This window comes from Brachyistius frenatus, unplaced genomic scaffold (genome assembly GCF_029030835.1).
Source record: "Brachyistius frenatus isolate BFR_SWC_R1_liver_20210118 unplaced genomic scaffold, ASM2903083v1 Contig_85, whole genome shotgun sequence".
NCBI lineage: Eukaryota > Metazoa > Chordata > Actinopteri > Embiotocidae > Brachyistius > Brachyistius frenatus.
The window spans coordinates 1,678,320-1,701,827 of NW_027210684.1; the positions used below are offsets into that span (position 1 = coordinate 1,678,320).

The window sequence follows — 23,508 nt, forward strand, 5'->3', positions numbered from 1 at the left end:
TTTCCAATTATCAGCTGGATATTGAATATATGGCATTTCATATATATATTTTGAAGTCTTGACTTGTTTTTTGATTGACACATTTTTGAACTATTTATCACTTACCAAATTTACTTGTTTTTATAAAACGCAAATGCAACAATAATAATTGTTTTTTTCTATTTCCCTTATAAGAAGCCATTATACCCATAAACCCATAAGAAAGCAATTTCTTGGAAACATCATAAGACATAACAACTCTTTTTTTTTTAAGTTTCCAGGAAATTAGCTGGAAAACACACCAGCCTTAAAATGAACAACGACAGCAATATTTGAATGCATGCAAATTCTGTCAAAAAGGAAGTTCAAAAAGCTATACAAGCTACTACTGTTCGGAGTCGAGTGGTGATGAGTTGTTTCAAGCAGCTCGCCATGTTCTCACATCAGTTTCATTGTTTCATTTGGACATTTGTGTTCAGTGAGCTTGTTATTGGTGAGGTGAAAGAGCAAAGGTGCCAGACAGAAACGATAGTTACTGCTGGGTAAAAATATGTGGAGAGAAGGGAAGAGGGAGAGCGGGGAAGTAAGGGGAGACCTCTGGACCTTCATTGAGTGTTCATATAGTGGTGGTAGGATGTCCTGCTACATGATGAAATCATTACAGACCTGTGTAGTCTCATGAGTGTGTGTGCTGCTTGTTGTGTAAATCTAGATGACAAGGAACCCCGAGAGCTAAAAGTGTCCAGACTGGATGTGAAGCAAAAATGTGCTTTTTGTGTGCATAGTTGGAGTAACCTGTAGAAGGACTCTGAATATTAATCCTGCTCAAACTAAGTTCCCATAAATCTTTTGCAGCCAGAGCTCCTTTAGCTGAAACAACACTCACTATAGATTGTGTTTAATTTTAGGCTATATATTTAAGAAAAAGAAAATATATTAAAATAATGAAACTAGAGTAAAACAACATTTTACCATGGGGCAGACAAAGACAAGACAAACACAAGACAAAGGACAGATAGTTAGCTAATAAGAATTCACCTTAGCTCATGTTGTGCTTTGGTAGGTGAAAATAGTCTACTAACTAATTATCTTAAGAAGCCATTTGTAATTTATCACATTGCCAAAATAAGTGATAAATGAACCTGTGGCTTCCAGGGCCCTGAGATTCTGATGCCCCTTAATAGATGTAACCTATCTTGTTATGGTCTTTGTGCATCAAACCTCCACCAGAAAGTTATATTCGCTCAGTGTGAACTTGCCCACAGATCATTGATTAGCTTTTCAGGTACTTTGTAATGGAAACTACATTTTTAAAGACATTTAAGAACGCTCTAAACATTATCACCCTTAAAAGATGATTTACTGTTATAACGAGGGGGGAAAGAACAGTTTTCACCCTGAACATATGCAAATAATTAAACAAGAAATGTTCTTGTTAAAATTTTCCAAAAAGTTTACATTAAATTTAAGCCATTCATCACAGTTCTGTTATGTTTATATGAGAGGTAAATGAGCAATAATGTTCATGAATCCATCAGGAAATAGCAGCTACAGAAAGTAGTAAAAAAAAAAAACATAAAATGTATGAAAACAAAATCTATGAATATTGCAGTTAATTCAATAATTGAAATGAATTGTAAAACAACATGTTAAGTTCCTTTAAGATAAGAAATAACCCAAATTCAACACGCTGACCAAAGTACTGTAGAACTTTATTAAAACATTTTTAAAAATTACTACTGAGTTAAACTAGCTCTTGCTGAGAATTTGTCTTGAAGACAGAATAAACCATTTGATGAAACAGAAACATTTTGAAATTGGCAGCATAAGTCTTTCATATTGTTTTCCTTCAACCTAATCAAAGTCAATCTGCTGAACTTCCATGTTAAACAGGGTAATTGTAAAAACAAAAAATCCTGTCTGTAATAGATCATTAACTGTGGATACATTATATTGAGTAGCTCCATCATCTGCTGCTGACACATGGAGGATGTTGGTGTGTCTCAGCACCTTCAGCTCAACTGACCAGCAGGAAAATCTCCAAATGTTTGATGTGGTCCTTTAATCTTCACTGCTCAGCCATTTCCATTGTAATAAATATACGTGCAAACAGCCAGATGTAAAACAAAGGAAATAGCATTAGTTCCTGTGGCTGCACCATAATAGATCTCACCCACACAGACTTTGGTCTATGTGATCCAGCGCGGATCACCTTTCAGTTGGGCTGCCTCTGAGCAAGTACGTGTGTGTGTGTGTGTGTGTGTGTGTGTGTGTGTGTGTGTGTGTGTGTGTGTGTGTGTGTGTGTGTGTGTGTGTGTGTGTGTGTGTGTGTGTGTCCATTTGTGTGTGATGAGTGCTTCATCTGTAATTATGCATGTGGGCATGTGTCTGGTATGTAGTGTAACTGTGTGTTTGTGTTCCTGCATGTCTGTCTTTGTGAGGATCAGTTTGAGTTTTGAACCTTGAGGGTGATGATATGAGTGTGTGTGTGTGTGTGTGTGTGTGTGTGAGGCCCGACCCCTCTCGGTGGTCTGATCCTGTGCTTTGCTTCATTCACTATCCAGGCAACTTGTAACAGCTCATGTTGTGGGGAAATGAATCTGTCTCTGGGCACATTGTGGAGACCTGTCTCCTTTTCAGTGACCAAAAAACATCTCAAAATATCTCATGACATTTTTGAGTTGAAGACCTGGTTTAAGGTGAGAGTAAAGGTTGGAGGTTTGAGTTTACATTAAAGTTAGGACAAGGATATAGGCAAGTATGTGGAGTTGGTATGTTTAAGGTATAGGTACAGTATGTCTTCATGACATGAATGTAAGTCAGTTGAATGTCCTCAGAAGTTAAAAGTAAGCTATCATTATCATAGGTCTCAGGTAATTTCACAAAATGGCCCAAATTGGTGAAGTGTGCATCATTGATGTGGATATTTTCTAAAAAAGTAGCTTTCAAAGGAATAATCTAAGATTTTGGGATAAATGATTATTTGTTTTTTGGCACAAAGCTAGATGATTAAATATATATCGTTCTGATATCTCTCATCTAAATATGAAGCTAAAGCCAGCAGCAATTAGCTTAGCTTAGCAGAAAAGCTAAAAGAGGGGGACACAACTGGCCAAAGAAATCAAAATCCACCTCCCAGCACCTCTATAGCTCATCTCTCATAAAGCCAGAGAGAAAGCACACTACATAAAGAGTTAAAGAATAAACCATGTGTGTGTGTGTGTGTGTGTATTTTTTCTCCAGACTCTTCTACTGTGTTTAACACCAATAAAAGCCTCACAGGATTCTCTCGTAATTGTTTCTACTTAATTACGTTATCTGTCCTATTAGCACAATGTAGTTAAAGCTAACCTCAGCTCATGTCTGTTTCCAGCTGGTGATGGTTTCAGTGTGTTTCCAGTGCGTAAAAGGCAACTTCCTGCAATAACACAGATGCCACGATTTATAGCTTCAATGGCCGGCCTCACACTGGTCCTAACGCAAACCAACGGGTGACTTCACAGACATAGCCTACAGTCTGTATTTCTTTTTTATTTAAAAAGAACATTGTGGTTTCAAGGAGGACTCTTACAGGATTATTTCCTTACCTCTAATTGTCTGTCTACTTCAGACATCTCCACAGCTCTGGAAAATAGTCACTTTTGCAGCTCCATTTTTAACAGTTGTGCAATTGTAAAAAAAATGCCCAAAATATAACTCTTAATACGAAAGCCAAAAAGGGTATTTTCCAAAATGCCAATTCATTCCCTTAAAATAGTGAGATTTGGAATCTTTGAAATTTGGGCAGTTGTGTCTGTTCCAGGCACGTTTGTGCACATATTTCCTTGTCCCATATAGGAGGAAGTTTTACATTTGTCAACTTCACGTATGTCTCTGTGTTTGTGTGAAGGGAGGGCTCTGTTAGGTTCCATTTGTTCTCTTACTTGCATAAAGTAATGCAAAGAGTGGGAAGGTGCTGAAAAGCAGAAAGCTGCAAAGTTTTCAACAATGAAGCTTGCGTCAGCCAGAGGATCACTCATACAAACATGGAGCAAAAGAGGAAACCAGGGTGAATGGATTGATGAAAGAAGGAGATCGTAAGAGGCTGTGAGGGAAGGAATGTGGGAGTAAGTGAGTCTGGTGTGTTTGCAAGAAGCCTGACAAGCACATTACATTAAGGCATGTTTGGTTCCCTTGAATTTGTTTATTTTAAAGTGAATATACTGATGCTAAATTGGTCCTTGAAAAATGTAATTCAAAATGTCATATAACACTGAATATAACAAGAATCGAATCTAAAACTTTAATAGAGAAAAATAAAGTACAAATACTGCCTGTATTTCAAGCACAGCTTTTACTTACATTCACTGAAGCCTTTAAAGTACTGAGGCCATTCTGTATGTGTTAATACACAGTGTCATGTATACAGTGGGTACAGAAAGTATTCAGACCCCTTTAAATTTTTCACTCTTTGTTTCATTGCAGCCATTTGCTAAAATCAAAAAAGTTCATTTTATTTCTCATTAATGTACACTCAGCACCCCATCTTGACAGAAAAAAACAGAAATGTAGAAATGTGTGCAAATGTATTAAAAAAGAAAGACTGAAATATCACATGGTCATAAGTATTCAGACCCTTTGCTCAGTATTGAGTAGAAGCACCCTTTTGAGCTCGTACAGCCATGAGTCTTCTTGGCAATGATGCAACAAGCTTTTCACACCTGGATTTGGGGATCCTCTGCCATTCTTCCTTGCAGATCCTCTCCAGTTCCGTCAGGTTGGATGGTGAACGTTGGTGGACAGCCATTTTCAGGTCTCTCCAGAGATGCTCCATTGGGTTTAGGTCAGGGCTCTGGCTGGGCCAGTCAAGAATGGTCACAGAGTTGTTCTGAAGCCACTCCTTTGTTATTTTAGCTGTGTGCTTCGGGTCATTGTCTTGTTGGAAGGTGAACCTTCGGCCCAGTCTGAGGTCCAGAGCACTCTGGAAGAGGTTTTCTTCCAGGATATCTCTGTACTTGGCCGCATTCATCTTTCCTTCAATTGCAACCAGTCGTCCTGTCCCTGCAGCTGAAAAACACCCCCATAGCATGATGCTGCCACCACCATGTTTCACTGTTGGGATTGTATTGGGCAGGTGATGAGCAGTGCCTGGTTTTCTCCACACATACCGCTTAGAATTAACGCCAAAAAGTTCAATCTTGGTCTCATCAGACCAGAGAATCTTATTTCTCATAGTCTGGGAGTCCTTCATGTGTTTTTTGTCAAACTCTATGCGGGCTTTCATATGTCTTGCACTGAGGAGAGGCTTCCGTCGGGCCACTCTGCCATAAAGCCCCGACTGGTGGAGGGCTGCAGTGATAGTTGACTTTGTGGAACTTTCTCCCATCTCCCTACTGCATCTCTGGAGCTCAGCCACAGTGATCTTTGGGTTCTTCTTTACCTCTCTCACCAAGGCTCTTCTCCCACGATTGCTCAGTTTGGCTGGACGGCCAGGTCTAGGAAGAGTTCTGGTCGTCCCAAACTTCTTCCATTTAAGGATTATGGAGGCCACTGTGCTCTTAGGAACCTTGAGTGCTGCAGAAATTATTTTGTAACCTTGGCCAGATCTGTGCCTTGCCACAACTCTGTCTCTGAGCTCCTTGGACAGTTCCTTCGACCTCATGATTCTCATTTGCTCTGACATGCACTGTGAGCTGTAAGGTCTTATATAGACAGGTGTGTGCCTTTCCTAATCAAGTCCAATCAGTTTAATTAAACACAGCTGGACTCCAATGAAGGAGTAGAACCATCTCAAGGAGGATCAGAAGAAATGGACAGCATGTGAGTTAAATATGAGTGTCACAGCAAAGGGTCTGAATACTGATGACCAAGTGATATTTCAGTTTTTCTTTTTTTAATACATTTGCACAAATTTCTACATTTCTGTTTTTTTCTGTCAAGATGGGGTGCTGAGTGTACATTAATGAGAAATAAAGTGAACTTTTTTGATTTTAGCAAATGGCTGCAATGAAACAAAGAGTGAACAATTTAAAGGGATCTGAATACTTTCCGTACCCACTGTACCTAAGTTGTAGTACTCTATTAGAGAATGAGATTGCTGCAACAAAAGCTGAGACTATACACAAACTGTGAGGTGAGGAAAATATGGTTTGAAGTTTGAATGCTCTCCAATCTGTGTAACAGATCATTAGAAAAGAGCATATCAATCTCTTTCTGATGATTTATTACTGTTAACAAGGTTGACAAAAACCTGGAAAGCTCTTAAAATATTTTACTATTTCGAAATATGGTGTGCAGTAAAAAAACAGCTTCTACAAACAAAATGTAATATATTCCCAGCTATCTTGCTCACTTTGGAAAATGCATGTTTAATTACATGAAGTTAAATAATGATTTATTGATGCTTTATCAAATATAATAATACATTTCATGAGAACCAAAAGCTGCAGAAATTGTAGTTACCCTTAATATGTCCCCGTGGATCCCTCACTGGCTGCTGCATTGCAGCGATGTCATTTTAAAAGAAAAACATTTCAAAGAAAAAAGAATATAAAGGAAGTCCCTCATCATATGACCCCTTTGCAGTAATAGCACAAATAAAATCAGTGTTGGTAGCTAATTATTATTTTAATTAATAATCTATTGATTTTTGTGTCACTAGATCTTAGAACTTGTAAAACATATTTGGTCTATAAAAATTCAGAAAACATCAAGAAATGCCGTCACAATTCCCCAGAGTGTAACCAATGCTGTGTGTGACCAGAAGCACAAAACTTTAGACACGCAACATAATAATGCTCCTAACACAATACTCCGAGCAGAAGTTATGACTTGTGCCATCTTACCAACATGTTATTAGAATGTAAGGCAATATTCCAGTGGCCTTTAATGTATATTTTTTTAAATGAATTATTGATCTGTCCCTCTGTAAATGTGCAGCACTCTGTGGGTGTGTAAATAAAGAGCTACAGGAGCGCCCTCTACAGTCAGAGAAGAGCTAAACGTAACAAACATCACATTTCACCACCAATGGGAGGATGACAACATTTTACAGAGACCAAATCTAAATGAAGCTTTGCTCTGAAACAAAAACTGAACTTCAACACATCTTCCATTAGACTGGCGATATAATGTCTTGGACAAGCATCTTTACTCTTTATCCCCTAAGTCATCAATTTCTGAGATAAATCCCACCAGGCTCCTACAAACAAACAGTATTGATCTTAACAATCATAACTTAAATTTTTACTGTGGTTTGTTTACTATTTCTAACTGTTATTGGTATATTGATCTACCTTTGTCTTTAAGCTGTGTCTAGATGAATTTCATGTTTTTTCTAATCGTAAATTCAAAATGCTAAAAGAAAGAATTCATATTATAATAGAGGCATGCCATTTAAAATGGAGAGTGGAAAAAGCTGCAGAACCGTCCACTAGATGGTGCAGTATCTCCATGCTGAGTTACCCTTGGCTGTAGGAATCCACATTGCTGTGTAACAAACAGTTTATGCTGTTTTTTTCTCCAGAAAACAACAACAACAGCAAAATAAGAACATGATGTGATCGAGGGAAAAAACATCTGAACTCCTAGGTATCCTCGTTTGACAAGACACCGTACAGTTTATAAATCAAAAATAGGTTATAATATAAACAAATGTTCACACTGTTAGTTGTAATGCAAAATGGTAAATGGTCTGCACTCTGTATAGCGCTTTATAACCTTAGCGGTCTCAAAGCACTTTTACACTGTTTCCCATTCACACACTCATTCACACACTAATGAGGCTAAGTTGCCATGCAAGGTGCTTGCCACCAGGAATACATTCACACACATTCACACACCAATGGTACGCCATCAGGAGCAACTCAGGGTTCAGTGTCTTGTCCAAAGACCTTCCGATTAGTGGGCACCCCGCTGAGCCACAACTTGGACACTACTTTCCCCCGGTTCTCTGCTCACTTGTTTTTCTCTCATCCTCCCTTCTGTTTTCATCTGATCCTTTTCATGCGTCATTGAGATGACATGGGCAGTGTTGCGTTCATAAAGCTGTTGTGAAAAGCCAATAGTTTCTTTTTTATATACCTCATTTAATCAGGTCTTATTTAGACTGTAAACAAACATAAAAAAAATTAATTGAATGCACTTTATAAATTTGTAAATGTCAATCATTTATACTGTTATAGGAAGCTGCATGGACAATATACACACTGCATTATCATGAAAAAGTCAAAACAAGAGAAGTAAAATGACCACAAAGACAAAACACAACTACTGAGAGATGCTAAAGAATTGCAAAGATACACAAAACAAAACAAAAAAACACATAAAACTACCACAAAGAGATGCAAAACAATCACAAAATGATGCAAAATAACAAAAAAAAATAACCAAAATAACAAATAAAAACAACCAAAGTGGAGACAAAAAAAAAATTGCATGGTCACTACAACTACTATAAACAATTAGACTGTGTCCAGGGAAAATAAAGTTGTAAAATCACTGAGGAGGACATATATAGACAGACAGACAGACAGACAGACAGACAGACAGACAGACAGACAGACAGACAGACAGACAGACAGACAGACAGGCAAGCAGGCAGGCAGGCAGGCAGGCAGGCAGGCAGGCAGACACACAGACAGACAGATAGATAGATAGATAGATAGATAGATAGATAGATAGATAGATAGATAGATAGATAGATAGATAGATAGATAGATAGATAGATAGATAGGTAGGTAGGTAGGTAGGTAGGTAGGTAGGTAGGTAGGTAGGTAGGTAGGTAGGTAGGAGGTAGGTAGGTAGGTAGGTAGGTAGGTAGGAGGTAGGTAGGTAGGTAGGTAGGATAGATAGATAGATAGATAGATAGATAGATAGATAGATAGATAGATAGATAGATAGATAGATAGATAGATAGATAGATAGATAGATAGATAGATAGATAGATAGATAGGTAGGAGGTAGGTAGGAGGTAGGAGGTAGATAGAATTATAATAGCTGCATGAAATCTCCTTTCTCTGTTTCATTGGGGAAAATCAGATGCAACCAATCAGGCTCTACGGCATCAAATACTGACATGACCTTTAATACTTCTACAAGCTAGACAAAGACATGACCGGCATAGAAGTAATGTGCCTTTGTTTCATGCAATTATTAGATGCTGTAGCGAGCAGTCAAAGACAGCATAAATGTCAGAGACAGCAGAGGACTAATGTCGCGGGTCAGCTGCAGTACGCATCTCTTACTGTCCTCTACCCTGTTCAGTCATCACTGTGGGGCATGCCTGCTATCTTCTGCCTTACCCTCCCTCACTGGTGCTCTGCTATTCCCCCCCCCCCCACACACACACATACACACTTCTTCCTACTCCCTCTAACCCAGACACCCCCTGTGCAGCCTCGCCCCAAATCCCCTTACAACCTTAAAACTCCCATTTTAAAATCTCCTTCCTCTGCAGCTATTACCCCCTTTAATGCCGCCAATCATCAAAAATCTCAGCCTGCCCTTTCACAATAACAGCTAGGTATTTTAATGTCAAGCTCAGAAACTAGCATTAATAACATTGTCACATAATGTTGTTACTGACTGATAGATAAAGAGGATGTTATTGTGCTTCCATAGGCACATTTGTGAATGTGTGCAAGCATGTGTGTGTGAAAGTGTTTTAACGTGAGAGACGGTGTTAACATAGTATATCCAGTGTATTAGTGTGTCAATCCGTCAGATAAGCCTCAGCACTGCAGGGGTTCACTCTTTATTTAGGTCATCAGATGGTTAAAGAGTTAAACTCCTCTGGATTGGTGGTTTCAGCTGCAACAACTGGTCTGTGTGGCCTAAATCCTGCACGGCACCCTCATTGAGAAATGGAACTTTTTGTTGTAGCATTTGTCAACTGGTGAACAAATTTGAATCCCTTCTCTATGATTTTTCCAATTAAAAATTAAGGAGCGACCAAACCTCCAAAACGGTCAAACACTCACAACCCTCACATAAACATGTCGTGCAGCAGCAGTAGAGAACATGTGCTTGTGTTTAGCAATTGTAGGTAGTGAAAGGAGCCATTTTTCAGAACCTTTCAAAACACTTTCACAGGGTTTTTGGAGAAACTGATCAGGAGCATTTGTAACATATTGCAGTCCAGTATCACACCATAGTGTGTAATACACCCGTCAGTCCACAGGATACTGTATCAGTGTTACATTTTGCCCTTGCATAGACATGAAAGGTTCCCGAAGGTATGACCAGGGTCGAATATTGAGATGATGTGACAAAGTACAAAGAGAGATAAACTCTGCATAAGCTGGAATTTTATCCGGGAGACCAGTGTTAAAGTTTACGAGAAAGCAAAAGCCAAGATGGAGCTAAGTTACTTACAGTATATTACCGAGTGTAGCGTAGCTAACTTACTTCACATAACTTTTGTGACATATGTAACGTTACTTGTTTAAAATGACCTGTTACCCAAAGCAAGGTCTTTTCCTAAACCGAACCATGTGGTTTTTTTTTGCCACCTTACTTTTCATGCCTACATGTACAAATAATGAAACAAATGATGTGGTGCTGCTCTTTGGCTAATCGGTTTACATCAGGGACAAATGGGTAAGAAACGCAATATAGTTAAACAGTACAGTTCAAGTGTCCCTTGTCACATTTTAAATGTCTGAGTTGATAGTAGTTTGCCTCCGAGCTTCTCTGATGGTTTTCATGTAAATAACTGTTCGATGTCCTTGCAGGTAAAATTATACAATGTGTAAAGATTCAAGAAATACACAAAACAATTACAAATGGTGAAACAGGACTTGTTCTTCTGTCATCTACCATTAATTATCTTGTGACCAGGAGCTGGTGACCCTTTGTAGGGACCCAACCCTTATGTTGGGAACCACTGTGCTGAACTAGCTAACTGTATATAAAGAGGTTAAATTTAGATCCACGTCAACCAGCTGCAACAGCAACATGGAGTTATGCTGTGATTCATAACAACAATCTGCATTTTACGTTTGTTACTTTAAGTACATTTAGCTGATTTTATTTCTGTACTTTTTCTTCAGTAGGACTTTAAATGCAGTAGTTCCACTGTGTGGTATTGGTACTTTTAAGTAAAGGATCTGCCACCACTGTCCAAAACTACTGGATGTCAATGAACATTCGTTGCTGACAAGTTAGCCAAAGTAGTTGAATGGTGATGATATATCAATATTCCAGTTATTTCAGGTTTATAGGGAGTGATCATCATGCCATTACATGTCACAAGGTAAGCTGTAAATGAGCGGTAGTCACATCAGGAACCTCACTGACAGCACCACATTGAACAATAAATGTATTGAACTTTGTTTTGGTTAGGACAATGCATGCCACATTGTGTCCATGGTCCAGTTGGACCTTTGTTGCATTTCACAACCTTCTGTCTCTCGCCTTGTTTTCTGTCTCTCTACACTGTCAGCTGTCAAATAAATGTACAACAACCCATTAGTTGTGATCATTTTTTGTACTTAGTAATATTTACGTAAACTAACAGAGATTAGCATCGATTGAAAGTTTGGACATTTATCACTAATGTATAGTGAAGAGCAAGTTAATACTATCAAGTCTCCTTAAGTACTAAAAGCACACTGTAATGTAATCCATTAACAATACAGCTCAGTAATTGAAAATGTTGCTTAAGTTAAAGTATGTGATTATAATTGGGAAAATGTAGATCAGGTATTAAATGTAAAAGTACTCTAAACTAATGTTCCTGTTAAAGGGAGTTTTTCTTCCCTCTGTTGGAGGTTTTTCTCCCTTAAAGAGGAGTTTTTTTTCCATCCTGGCTTATGTGGGAATTGTTGAATTGTTGGTTTCTCTGTATAATATTGTAAAGTCTTGCTGTAAGGACGTTAATGTGTTAAGTGCCATGAAATAACCTATGTTGTGATTTGGCGCTATATAAATAAAGTTAAATTGAATTGAATTGAATTAATATTATTCATATGATAGAGATTGTTATTACAGAGTTCTATTATTGATTGATGTAAAAGCAGCATTTTACTGTTGAGGCTGATAGAGTTAGTGCTATTTTATGTTTTGGGCAGAGGACTGCAACTATTTATTCCCATTATTGTTTAATGTGCTGATTGTTTGGGTGGCAAAAAAGAAAATACTATCATTTCAACTATTTTGATCACAACAAAACATCATATTTTATATTTCTTTTATGTTTTGTGTCTACAATTTTCTAAAGAAAATAAAAACTAAAGCTACCAAACAAATGTAGTGGAGTAAAAAGTGTCAGGTCACATCAAAATAAAATACTCAACTAAAGTACCACTAAACTGTGCTATAAGACAATACTTAAGTAAATGTACTTAGTTGCCTTCCAGCACTGTGTCACCGTTCTCATTTGCAGTGCTATGATATCCTGTTACATACAGCATAAAACGGAAAGCAGCTTTTTATTTTGGTGATACTCAGTTTTAAGAACCATGAGGTCATCATATGCACTTTTGACTCAAATGTCTGGAAAGACTGCCATGCAATTTTAATCAGACATGTGATCCTCAGGAGGACTCAGCAGTTCCAGAGTTTTGTCTTTTTAGCTGGCTTGCTAACATTTGTCATGTTTGAATTTGTATAACAGTTAAAAAGAAAAAATGGAATTAATGTCTACACAGAAAAAGAAGGTTAGATTTGTTAAAATCATTGCTATTTATTTTACTTTTTAATGAGACAGGATTTCAAGAGGGGATACAAAGCCCAAACAGGTGGAGAGGGCTGAGAAGGATGAATGACACAGCAAAAGAGGAGAGAGAGAGAGAGAGAGAGAGAGAGAGAGAGATTGTGTGACAGATTGAGTTCCAGTAAGGCAGGGACAGAGATGCTGATGATAGAAAGAGAGAGGGAGATGATCGGGCCGGCGGGAACGTTACATAACGCTCTATCAGACCATGAGGGAGGAAGGGAGTAAAGGAGAAAATAGAGGAAGGGAGGATAAATGGAGGAAAAGACAGGCTGTGACGCACTCTGTGAATGAAGAGAAACCATGCAGCCCTGACTCCTCCTCTGCATGAACCTGATGAAGATACAGCCACTCCCTCCGGTTTGAGTCATCAAGAGCTGCTGCAGCCGACATCCAGAGAGACAAATCACATGCAGCTCAGTTTACAGTTTACATTCATCAGCTGGACACAAATAGGACAAATAAATGCTAATGTTGATGTGTCTATACTGGACTTATAGCAATAACACTAACAATAACTGAAAGAAATGTGTCTGCAACTGGATAAGGATTTGACTATTTAGAGACATCTTTGGTGCTGCTCATAACTGACACTGACCAAGCAAACTAATGACATGCTGATTGTATTCAATCACAATGGCTCCCCAATTTTTCCTCTGTTTTCTCTGTATTGGACTGTTTATTCACGTCAAGCAGTTTGTTATCAGATTACTTCTTTTTTTTTAAATTTTCTTTGAATAAAGTATTGCAGCTAAAAGAAAAGCTTCCCAATTAGTAATCATTTGGTAAATTAGCAAATGTTATAATCATTGTTGGGGAGTAACTATGGTAGTTACTGTATGTTAAATTGCAAAATACACATCACTGTTAATTGTTACAGTTACTGAGAAAAGAAATATGCAATTTAATGCCAGTTATTCAAAATGTTGTTGATTACAAAGGGGTTAAATTAAATGTATTAATTTCAGAGAAAAACATATATGTAAAATACAACATATATTCTGTTGTTTTGCATCTTCTCACTGTGCACGAATCCCTTCTGTCAATGTCTACACAGGCTTCATTTGTTTTCTGTATGCACTTGTATTTGATTGAAAGGGTCATTTAGGAACCAGTCGCAAAAAAGCTGTTAACAGTCTGACAGTCTGAAAGACACAGATTCAGAAAGCCAGGGTTTCATTCGTCACATACCTAAGGAGCCAATCCTGTTCATTGCAGGTTGGGGTTTTCTGTCAAGCTGCCAGTTTGATCTGCAGGCGAGCAGTGGACAGGTGGAGATTGAGTCAGGGACGAGTTGCATATGTTTATGTACTAAATGATGTACTAAAGCTTCTTTTAAAGCTTAGGGGATTTTTTTTTCTTCTTCTTTCTTCTAAACATTAAAACTCAGAAATGAGTTTCTGTGGGTTTTAATCAATGCGAGAACTTTGATGTTAAATTTGTCCATTAAAAGTCAAACTGACTAAATTGACCACAAACTGAGAAAATACTAATGTTATTCAGTCACAATAGCTCAATGAGTTTCTTTTTGTTTTTCCTGTAAAACAATTAAAAAATAAATAAATAAATAATGTGACTGTATGAAAAGCTAGAGGGCTTTTAATTTGAAACAAGAGCTTTTAATTTGAAAAAGATACAGGAGGTTTCTACATTTGGCTTGACCAATGATGTAATTTCATCACTCAGTCAGTGACAGAGATTCAGGTTCTTTAGACTGCCCCTGCTGCTGCAGTCTAAAATTTACAATGTTACGTTGCATTGCCAGCAACACATACTGTAAACACTTCTTAGAGATAACCTTTATAAAAAAACACTACTTTCAACCGAACAATTTGAGGAATAACAGGGCGGTATCCTTTGAGGTCAGTCAGTATACCAGCCATGTTTCCTCAATTTATTCCTGAAGGTCAATAGTGTTTTGCCTCAGAATCCAGGCATGCTGCTCTCTCCTTGCTGCTTGTTTTGACCTGCCTTTTAGATTTTGTTGCTTGACTGACAATTCCTCTTCTTCTGTTTGCCAGTTAGGACCAATAAACTGGAACAAACCTTATTTTGGACACTCTCTGGATCTTCCAAACTCTGTTTTAACTCATTGAATTGCACCAATGTGATGAATAGATTAATTAAGACCAGTCATCAAAAGCTGCTAGCAAATCCTGGATAAGTGGATCAGTAGGGTGACTGTTGAAATTGTTTCTGGTCAAAAAAAAAAAAAATTACAATTGGATTTAGTTATGAATATATGGATTAATTTAGACTGATAAAAATACACAGTCAGCTACTGCAAGGAGAATGCTTCTTTTTTTTTTTTTAATAGAGAGAAACACATTCTCTCTATTAAAAAAAAAAGAAGCATTTTTCATTTTGACGTGTGTGCTTATTGAAGTTTTTTTTGCTGGTTACACAGTATGCGATTTATTTTTGAGAGATTAAAAACAAGCCCACCAAATCAAAGTGTAGCCATAATCCCAGATAATCTAGAAACCTCTGTCTCTCCAGCAGCCAGTCAGTCATCTGCTTTCCACTCAGATAGTCAACTATTCACCTCCACTATTTCTTTCATACTCTACGAAGAATCAAACTGTTTACAATCATGAGTTTAAGTCCTTTAAGATTTGTTTTACCCATCAAACACTGTCCTTAACTCCCGGTGGGCCACAAGTGTTTTTTAAATTATTAAAATTAAAATCAGACAAGCCTAGCAAGATGAACAAAAATGTCATTTATAGCCTTTCATCCTATATTTCCTAGGATATGGTCGACATCACACACTGATTTCTGAAGTTTGTTTTGAAAATCCCAACTATTATCATCACCACATACTGTCAATAGTTATTACAGAAAATGACGTTGCTTACAGACCCTCTTCTGATTCTCATGATAGGATAAGTACTGTAGCATGCAGATGGATTTCAGATCAATGTTTAGGTTATTTTCTTCTTTTTTTTTGAGTCATTTTACTATCTATTGAATTAATATAGTAGTAGAATCCACAGGTAGAAGAGCAAATAATCTGTGCATGCTTTAAAAAAATTAAAAAATATATATATTTTGAACATAAATTAAATAACCCTTAAAAAAACAATAGGACCTTCTAACCTCAGTTCAATTAGGAGAGACTTGGTCTGAGAGACCAGATACAAGATTGTATTGCAATGTGCAAGAACAAGAAGAGAAATGTGAGAGATGTTAGAGTGTATGGCAATTTGACCATGTTGTGATGTCATCATATTTAAAAAGGGTGCAGTGCATACTACAGGAAACCTGCCTCCATGCTGCAAAAGTTTTCTATTTGCACTTTATCTATATTTAACTTAATCTTTGTTTAACTCTCACCTTATTGAACTTGGCCTCTACTAATTCTACTGTACATACTGTTCCTGGTTCTGTCCACACAGTACATGTCATTTCTACTTTAAAACATGGCTGCATTTACTTTTAAAAGTTTAAAATTTGGTTCATTGTTAATTTTGAACAATTAATTCCCCACTTACATTACGACGCTCTTGGTTTATTGTTCATCACAGTGTACATTAATTTAACTTTATACACTGGATAATAACTTTATGCATCTTCCTCAATGTGGTTAGCTGTTAAACTGCATTTTGCTACATTGATTATTATACATCAATATTAACCCGCAGAGAACGGTTTAGTTTTTGTTTACAATATTGAATTATAGCTACACTTTGTAAACTGAGCCCCAGAATACTTGAATACCATACCATACCATACCATACCATACCATACCATACCATACCATACCATACCACACCACACCACACCATACCACACCATACCATACCATACCATACCATACCACACCACACCATACCACACCACACCACACCACACCATACCATACCACACCACACCACACCACACCACACCACACCACACCACACCACACCATACCATACCATACCATACCATACCATACCATACCATACCATACCATACCATACCATACCATACCACACCATACCATACCATACCATACCATACCATACCATACCATACCATACCACACCATAATCTACTCAGCTATGACCGATATTCCACTTGATGAAAATACTAGGACCAGGGTGCATTTCTGTAAGGTGCCTAAAATTATTGCTTTTAATGTATTATAACAATAGCCTACTGTTTATTAACATAACAATAACTGACACAAATAGTGTTTTTGTCTATTTTATCTTAGATATACTGTGACGTGTCAAGAATCTATAAATAAATCGTCAAACGAACACTCATATTTACGGCGGAACATGAAGGCGGCACCAGCCTCTGCTGCCTGCAGATTCAGAGGCTCATTTTTTTATTTTTTTTATTGCTCCCGGCTCCTGATTGGCTGTGCAGGTTGGGGGGAAAGGGGCGTGGCCTGCGTCTGCGTCCTGGCACCAGTCTGCTCTGCAAGCACCGAAAGGTGGATAGATTTTCTCCATCACACACTCTGACTGTTACACACGCACAAACGCGTACACGCATAGCGGGAGAAACGGGACACATCCAAACGGTGAGTAAAGAGGCTTGTTTTACGATTTAAGTCTACTTTAGGATGTGTCATCGCGTGACTTGTTTCCCTGCATCGTCTTCTCATGCCGTCATAAATGTATGATTTGATCATTTTTACGGCGTTATTGAGGTCTGCCGCTGCAGTGGCATGTATATGAGCCTATATTTAGCTCGCTGCATGGCGAACAACCGTTTAGACATCTCTGTGCTTCCCATCACAATGGCAGCAGAAGATCGTATGTGTGTGTGTGTGTGTGTGTGTGTGTGTGTGTGTGTGTGTGTGTGTGTGTGGAGGGGGGGGGGTCTGTGTCTAATGCAGAGGTCCGTGGATTCGTGTCTCTTTGTTATGGTGGTGCCGCAGTCGGGATAGGCCATAGTAGGTACTCCAAAAATAGTGATGAGTGCTCCTCGATGATCATTCATGAGTGTATACATTGTGGTGGCCTGATTGCCTGTAATATTTTTTCATACTACTTCTACTATTATGACAATATTGTAATATGGGTTTACAGTAAGCTCGAGATGATGCTTTGTAGAGGTACCTCTCTGTGTTTACGGTGGGAGTATGAAGACAAGCAGTTGCATCTCCAGACCAGCCAGGACCTTGTTATATAAAGGTGTTTTTAAAAAATAAATAATTATGTTACTCCAGATTTAGGAAGATCCTCTGATGTTCTATAGCGACTAAGCCTGCCATTATACAATAATACCCCCCCCCCCACACACACACACACACACTCTACACATACATACACAGCCACACACTGCATCCTCTGTCTCTGTGTGGATTAGTACACATTGTTCCATCTATGCTCATATTTTGCCCTCACTCGCTGTTTCTGACTTCAGTCTATTTCACATGTTAAATTGAACACTGTAGTTGGTGGTAACGAATGGACTGGCTTTTAAAGAATTAGGCCACCATCACAGCACGCATGGGAATACTACAGTAGAATGACAATCTTAAATCTACACTTGAAGTTGATGTGGCTCTGAAGTTTCAGTAAACACTGTAGTATCTGTTCTCTGTGTTATGTGATGGTTGCAGGTCTTTACCGAAGCTAAATGATGCAACGTTAAGTAAAATCTTTGGAGCCAAGACACGTGCCTGCACCATTACAGCGGGCATATTCTGGTGGTTCCTCGTCTTATACTGTACATGTCAGCCTGACATGCTTGGTGTCTTTGGAAAGTCTGGGCTCTGGATACAAATTTGAAAACGTGTATTTTTATATGTGTTTTCCTCTGCATGTATCAGACATATGTCACGCTATATTTCACCATCATGTCTAATGAATTATTTATTCTTTGGGCTGCCACAAGCAATTCTTTTCATCAACAATTTATCCACCAACCATTGTCTCAATTAATCAATTAACCGTTTGGTCCATAAAATGCAGTGAGAAATACTGTACTTCCCCAATGGGACTTCTTCAAATGTGTTGATTTGTCTGAACAATAATGATACAAAACACCGAAAAGCAGGAAATACTTGAAAAACTAAAATGATTTGCAGGATTGATCAATTCTCAAAATTGTTACCATAGTTCTTCTGACATGAAACATTTTTAACCTATCACTGATTATTGTAAACAAAAATTTCACTTATTTACGACAATAAATAGTCTGTCATTGATCTGAATTATTATCTTAAACATTGTGTGAACAGAAATTCATTTTTTACAATATATTTTCTATTCTAATCTTACACTATGATTATTTTGGGGGTAGCATTAGATATGGTGGTAGTGATGGTGGTGTTGGGGGCTTATGTTTTGGTACTGATTGGTCATTAATGTGTATGTGAGTAAATGATGAGTAAATAGCTCATACACTGTTTTTGTGTCAACAGCCCTCCAGCTGTCTTAATCAGACACTGCAGGAGGTTTGTTTGGGACTTTGGTGTGCAAATCTGGTCTTTTCCTGGCGACAAAGGCCACAGCACTCACTTCTGTTCTAGCTGAAAAAAGTAACAGTAAATACTGTATCTCCACTGGATATATTTGGTCTTTTTTTGGTCTATATCCATTTTAAGAATAATCATTTCTCAAAAGTCTTTTATGTAGAGATCCTCCCCAATGCAAGAATAATATTGTCCTTAAAACACGGTCATATTTACGAGTTATTTGTTTTTTCCACTTAGCACTATCATGGACTCTTATATTAGCTTATATTGTTCAGTACATAAATTGTATAGGTTAAATAGTCTGGAATAGTTTCTATACCATTTGTCAAACCTTGAAGGTGGACCATGTTGTCTGATGGCCAGGACACTCTTCTTACTTCTGAGACCTCAGTTTAGGGCTACATAATTTAGCAAAGTCACCTTTTAGAATTTAGTATTAAAAAAACCTTGTAAATGGTGCAGCAAAAATCTAAATATATCAAACACCCATCATTAGAGCAAAGTGTTTGATTGTGTCATTATGAGACAGTGTTTAGTTTATCAGGATGTTATGGATGTAGACTTTATACTGTACATTTGAGAAAACTTTTTATTTTCCACTATCTGATTTAATGTGAAAGCCCTTGACATGTCCATTCAAGGGACAATGCCATGATAAAGATAAAAAACAGTTATTATGAATGAGAACCTTTGATAAGGATATTGAATGTATGATACTAGTAGAATAGCAAACCCGCTCCTATTGCTGGACATTTTTCTTCAATGAAATGGCAGTAATGGCACTTCAGAGAGTTATTGGACCGTTAAATATTTCCACAATTTAGTGTCTTATAAATGTAGTTATTTAATAAACAAAATTGGCATTTCTTGGTATTAATCTACACTCAAAACCCCATTATGACAAAGTAAAACCATTATTTATTTATTTTTTCAAATTTATTAAAAAACAAAAATTAAATTCATTATTATTATTAATTAAATTGTGGTCCAGTGTGACTTGTTAGCTTTAGTAATTATAATGTTGAGTACTTGAGTTCACCTTGGGCAATATAAATGGATTGGACACAGTTAAGAATAGCACACATCTATGTCCCATAATTGACACTGCATGTTAGGGAAAAACCTAAGCCATGAAGCCCAAGCAACTCTCTGTAGACCCCCATGATAAAACAGCTGAGGCATAGATCAGGGCAAAGGTATAAAATAATTTCTGAAGCTCAGTGTGTTTTTAGGAGCGTAGTTGTTGGGTTGGGTTGGAACCACGAGCACTCCTCACAGAGTTGACCGTCTGGTCGAATTGAGTAACCAAGCAAATGGGTCCTTTGTGAGGGAGGTGACAAGGTACCCGGTAGTTACTCTTACAGAGCTTTAGAAGTCCTTTGCAGAGATGGAAGAACCTGCTGAAATGACAAACATCTCAGTAGCACGCCATCAATCAGGCCTTCATGGTAGAGCAGCTAGATATAAGCCATTCAGAGTAAAAGGCAAATGACAGCCTGCTTGGAGCTTGCCAAACGACACTTAAATAATTCAGTAAGCTTGAGGGAAATATTCTCTGTTCAATGATTCAAAAACTCAAAGATATGGGCAGAAATACAAGCATTGTGTCAGGTAAACACCAGGCAATGCTCATCACCTGATAATACTGTCCTGATAGTGAAGCATGGAAGTGGCAGCATCATGCTTTGGGGCCACCTTCAGTAGTTGGGACAGGGAGACTGGTCAGAACTGAAGGAAGGATAAATGGAGCTTAATACAATGAATGAAAGGAAATGGCTCAGACAATGTTGGAGGAGTTTCAGAACAAGTCTCTGATCATCCTTTGACCAAGCAAAAGCCCAGACCTAAAGCCCCACAGAATATCAGTGGAAAGACTTTAAGATGGCAGTTTCCAGTTGGGGTTGGTGATACGGCTCTAATATAATAATAACAATAATGACGGTCATATTTCAGGGTATTTCTCTGATAATATTCTTGACAATATGACAAAATACTGAAAAATATTTTATTGTTAGTTTCAAGAACACTCAATGGAAAAAAAATAAATGTTAAAGTTATATATTTTAGAATAAATGTAACATTTTGCCTTCAAAACTTTAGTGTAAACTAATATATTGCTGTGGTTAGTTATACATCTGATTTTTTGTAATCCAACTACTTCCACACTCCTAGTCCATCCCCTTCTTTGAACTAACTTTTAACAATGCTTGTTGTTGCTGTACTTAATTACAACCCTGTTTCCAAAAAAGTTGGGACAGTATGTGAAATGTAAATAAAAACAGAATGCAATGATTTGCAATTCATGTTAACCCATATTTGATTAAATATAGACCAAAGTCAAAATACCAAATGTTGTATTTATTTTATCAAAAATATATGCTCATTTTCTGTTTGATGCCAGCAGCTTGTCTCAAAAAAGTCAACAAACAAATGAAAAAGTTATGTAACCCTAAAAAACAAACTCCAAGTGGAACATCCTACAAGTAGTTAGATTATTTGGCAACAGGTCAGTAACATTATTGGGTATAAAAACAGCATTCCAGAGAGGCAGTCTCTCTGCAGTGAAGATGGGAAGGGGTTCACCACCCTGTGAAAAACTGTATGGGAAAATAGTGCAACAATTTAAGAAAAATGATCCTCAATGTAAAATCACAAACAAATTGGGGATATCATCATCTTCGGTACATAATATCGTTAAATGATTCAGAGAATCCGGAGTAATTTCTATATGCAAAGGACAAGGCTGAAAAAAGTATTGGATGGCCGTGATCTTCGGGCCCTTAGGCAACACCTAAAAAAAAACAGCCAGAAATGATTGTCTGTGCTAAGAAACACTTCCAAAAACCATTGTCTGTGAACACAGTTCATCGCTGCATCCAAAAATGCTGGTTGAAACTCTTATCATGCAAAGAAGAAACCATACATAAACATGACCCACGGACGCTGCGTCCTCCGGGCTAAAGAGGAGAGGGACCATTCAGCTTGTTATCAGCGCACAGTTCAGAAGCCAGCATCCGTGATGGTATAGGGATGCATTAGTGTAAATCGCATTGGTAGCTTGAACATCTGGGAATGATTTCCAGATTTTTCCAGAATGTTGTTAAAAGAAGAGGTGATGCAACACAGTGGTAAACATGCCCCCGTCCCAACTTCTTTAAGACGTGTTGCTAACATAAAATCCAAAAAGGGCATATATTTTTCATAAAACCAAAAACATTTTCACCATTTGATAATCTGTTTGTCTATTTTCAATTTAATATGTGTATACAAGATTTGTGAATCATCGCATTCTGTTTTTATTTACATTTTACACTGTCCCAACTGTTTGGGAAATGGGATTGTAGTTTTTATTTCACTCTCTGTGTGTTTATGCATTTACTAGAGGACACATCTATGTGCTAGCCCCAGATGTAAAACCTAGTATATGGCTAACCCTAACCCTTGACCATTTTCCTTGATCCTTGAACTACAACTCTACAAATGTGGCTGTATATGTATATATGTTTTTGCACATTTTGAGGAATTTATGTTAGGGAAAAAAACAACATAAGTTCATTGACTTGTGAAGTGATTTGGTAACATTACAGTAAAAAAGAATAAGTTATTGAATATTTTTGCAATATTTCTTTTCAGTGTTGCACTTTTTAAACATTTCAGAGTCGACTTTGCACAGAGACCAATGTTATCTTTTTAGCGCAGGTTGTAGCTTGTTGTTGTTGTTTACCTTCCTTTGGTAGGAATGAAACATTTGTGTTAAACAACGTTTAGTTAATGACTTATTGACGTGGGGAAGTTCAAAACTGCAAAAGCTGTAAAGTTGCAGGCTGATTTCATGTCGATGAATAATCCTGAAAACATGATCATCTTTGTTGCTGCCATTGACCTCTACTTAGTGCTTGTTGTAACAGGCGTTGTACTCTCACTATCAGCGCAGTAAGAGCAAAGTTTTTTCTTTGTATGCTTTGCTCATGTTTGTGAATTGACCTGGATGTTAAGTGTACATAGTGCAAAATAATATAGTTTCTAAAGAGATATGATAAAACCCACATTTTGTAATTTCCAGTTGAGGTTTTTTTTATGCATACATTAAAAAAAAAGTGTATGGTTGTCATGAGTCAACTCAGTGATGAGTAAATGTAAAGTCAAACACCAAAAATTATAAGCGGTGATTTGTTTTTATAAATATTGGCATTGAAATATGAGATGTTTTAATGATTTGTGAAACTGACTGTAATAATCAGAACCATATGCAAATGTTTACATGGAAACATTTTGCATACATAGAAGTATGCCAACACTTAAATAAGTGACCTTTCTAACATAGTGTTCATGCTGACCAGTACACCTGGGGCTGACAGAATTTTATTTTGATGAGCAAAGACTGATATTGTTGTCTAATGTCATAATAGACAAC

The 23,508-nt window shown here is 37.4% G+C and overlaps 2 protein-coding genes across 6 annotated transcripts in view; one reads left to right on the plus strand and one right to left on the minus strand.

Annotated features, from left to right (window-relative positions):
* The window catches only part of klhl20 (kelch-like family member 20), a 61,822-nt gene extending 55,525 nt beyond the window's left edge, over positions 1-6,297 (minus strand). Inside the window, exon 1 of the mRNA XM_069709779.1 lies at positions 6,287-6,297. The gene's annotated coding sequence lies outside the window, so the exon portion shown is untranslated. The remainder of the gene's footprint in view (positions 1-6,286) is intronic.
* Positions 6,298-17,053: 10,756 nt separating this feature from the next.
* map4l (microtubule associated protein 4 like) overlaps positions 17,054-23,508 on the plus strand; it is a 114,807-nt gene continuing 108,352 nt past the window's right edge. For 4 of the 5 annotated variants that reach the window (XM_069709783.1, XM_069709785.1, XM_069709786.1 and 1 more), the window contains exon 1: positions 17,054-17,189. The gene's annotated coding sequence lies outside the window, so the exon portion shown is untranslated. The remainder of the gene's footprint in view (positions 17,190-23,508) is intronic. The other variant, XM_069709787.1, reaches the window with a different exon arrangement.